Here is a 3,128-nt window from a genome sequence, read left to right on the forward strand (position 1 = left end):
GATTTCCAGTTGCTTTGTACTAAGGTATGTCTTGAAGAAAAGTCCAGAGCCTTGTCGTGTATTGGAGGATTTTTTTTTTTTTAATCTATTTACTTTTGGTTTTACTGGGTCTTCCTTTCTGTTCAGGCTTTCCTCTAGTTGCAGCGAGGCGGGGCTGTTCTCGAGTTGCAGTGCACGAGTTTCTCACTGCAGTGCAGGAGCTTCTCACGGCAGTGCTTGGGCTTCCCACTGCAGTGGCTTCTCTTGTCATAGACCATGGTTTCTAGGGCGCGTGGGCTCAGTAGTCATGGCCCCGGGCTCCAGAGCACAGGCTCAGTGGCGGTGGTGCACAGGCTTACTTGCTCCGTGGCACGGGGGATCTTCCAGGAACAGGGGTAACACCCGTGTCGCCTGCATTGGCATGCAGAATCTTTACCACTGAGCCACCAAAGAAGCCCTGTTTCAAGATCTTAGGACTGTAAAAAGGATAGCATTCCTGAAGGCTAATCTTACCTTTCATCTCGAGGCAACTCATAAGGAGTTACCCGAGTATAAGATGACCCCTGTGGGGTGAGGTCAGAATAGCCATCATTAAAAAGTCTACGAATAATAAATGTTGGAGAGGCTATGGAGAAAAGCGAACCCTCCTCCACTTCTGGTAGGAATGTAAATGGATGTAGCCACTATGGAAAGCAGTATGGAGGTTCCTCAAAAAACTAAAAACAGGGTTGCCCTTTGATCCAGCAATCCCACTCATGGGCACATATTCACACAAAATTGTAATTCAGGAAGATACACGCACCTTCTGTTCATAGCAGTGCTGTTTACACCAGCCAAGATGTGAAAACACCCTGAACGCCCATCGAGAGAATGGACAAGGGAGACATGGTATAATATATGTACACACACATGCATATATATATACACAGTAGAAATGCACTCAGTCATAAAACAGAATGAAATAATACCATTTGAAGCAACATGGACGGATCTAGAAATTATCATACCAAGTAAAGGAAGTCAGAAAGAGAAAGATATATACCGTGTGATATCACCCGGAAGTGAAATCTAAAATGTGACACGAGGGAACATATGTGTGAGTCAGAAACTGACTCACAGACGTGGAGAACTGACTTGCGGTTGTCAAGGGGGATGGTGGTCGGGAAGGGAAGGATTGGGAGTGTGGGGTTAGCAGATGTGAGCTATTACATATAGGATGTTAGGGTCAAGAGCAAAGTTCTACCATTCAGCACAGGGCACTATACTCAACATCCTGTGATAAACTATAGTGGAAAGGAAAGTCAAAAGGAATATATGAAAATATATATGTGTTCAACATGTATAACTGGAGAATTTTGTTGTATAGCAGAAATTAACACAACATTATAAGTCAACTATACTTCAACAAAGTTTTTAAACAGTCTGTGGGGTATAATATAACCGTATTTCCTGAAAAGCATAGGGTTTAGAACCATCCTTTACGGATGCACACAGGAACCAAAAACCAAGCTTGGTGGGTAGACTGAAAGCAACTGAGCCCGAGATTCATAAATCAAGTAGACTGACAGCAACTGAAACAGGAATCTGGACAGACTACAGGGCTTTGGACACGCTCACCCTGAGCTGCAGAACTGGGTAACAGGCAGCGTCCTGGGGAGCGAAATCCAAACCTTTGACTTAGTTATTCCCAGAAGAAGAAATTAACCCAAAGAAAACAATCCAAAAGGAAGCAAAAACGCTCTCAGCAGAAACTGATTAAGCTACATGAACATAATAAGCAAGGACTGAACAAAAGCGCAGTGTGCAGCTGAGAGAAAGGAAATATGGACTATGATACAGCTCCATGATGGTCACCTCTTCTTCATACACAGGGACGGGTGAGAACAGTTAGAATGAGAAAATGTAGGACATAAAACAGCTCATACACCATAAATTCAAAAGAGAACACAAAAAGCTGGATTGTGGTGGTAGCAATATAAGTGATTTCTTTAAAGCAAGTTTATTACAGCAGATCTGTTCTGTATTCTTGTCCTTACTCATGTGTTCATTTCCTCTCTGACATGAAGTACAACAACTTTCTTATCATTCAAGGAGACGAAACGCTGCCTATCTTAAAATATAACCAAAAGGAATAAACAGGGTGATGTTTAGAGTGTCGTCTTCACATATTCAGTTCAGTTCAGTTCATTTCAGTCGCTCAGTCATGTCCGACTCTTTGCGACCCCATGAATTGCAACACACCAGGCCTCCCTGTCCATCACCAACTCCCGGAGTTCACTCAAACTCACGTCCATCGAGTCAGTGATGCCATCCAGCCATCTCGTCCTCTGTCGTCCCTTTCTCCTCCTGCCCCCAATCCCTCCCAGGATCAGAGTCTTTTCCAATGAGTCAACTCTTTGCATGAGGTGGCCAAAGTACTGGAGTTTCAGCTTCAGCATCATTCCACCCAAAGAACACCCAGGACTGATCTCCTTTAGGCTGGACTGGTTGGACCTCCTTGCAGTCCAAGGACTCTGAAGACTCTTCTCCAACACCACAGTTCAAAAGCATCGTTTCTTTGGTACTCAGCTTTCTTCACAGTCCAACTCTCACATCCACACATGACCACAGGAAAACCATAGCCAAGTGCTCCATTTACCCACACACTTCCAGGAAAAGCCCAAATCTTTCCTCATTCTTTTATTAGTTCAGATCTGGAAAATGCAAGATTTTTTTCATGGTATGTAACAAGTTGCGTTTTCCAGAATAGGTGCTGGATACACTTTTCTTCAGTTCAAGCTATTCCTTTTTCTTATATTTATCATCGTATTCTGAGCAAAAGACAATATGAGCACTTTGATTTGTCTTATGTAAGTGGAGAAGATGTCACAGAGCAATGATTATCCTTTTTTTTGGAATGGGTACTTACCTGGAAAGCTGTCTTCACAACAAGCTTTGCGGAAACACCTAAAGAGGAGCCTTCTGTAGATGGTGAAATTTCTCTTTGATGCGGTCAGTTTGGTGGTGTCTTGCTGAGTGCCTTTGGGGATGTTTTCTGCAGAAATTGCTAAGTGGAGGCTTGCGATGTGGACCTTGCACTGAGGCAAACAGTTAGGAGCCAGTGTTCATGAAATCCAGCCCTTGCCATCTGGGTCTCGTGTTGTGGGAAC

At 43.6% G+C, this 3,128-nt stretch overlaps 1 protein-coding gene across 1 annotated transcript in view; it reads right to left on the reverse strand.

Moving 5' to 3' along the window:
• Positions 1 to 3,127, reverse strand: part of LOC104992724 (glycine N-acyltransferase-like) — a 13,126-nt gene extending 9,999 nt beyond the window's left edge. Inside the window, exon 1 of the mRNA XM_010845694.1 lies at positions 2,888 to 3,127. The gene's annotated coding sequence lies outside the window, so the exon portion shown is untranslated. The remainder of the gene's footprint in view (positions 1 to 2,887) is intronic.
• Position 3,128: the final 1 nt, after the last annotated feature.

This window comes from Bison bison, unplaced genomic scaffold (assembly GCF_000754665.1).
Source record: "Bison bison bison isolate TAMUID 2011002044 unplaced genomic scaffold, Bison_UMD1.0 scf7180017848662, whole genome shotgun sequence".
Classification (NCBI taxonomy): Eukaryota; Metazoa; Chordata; class Mammalia; order Artiodactyla; family Bovidae; genus Bison; species Bison bison.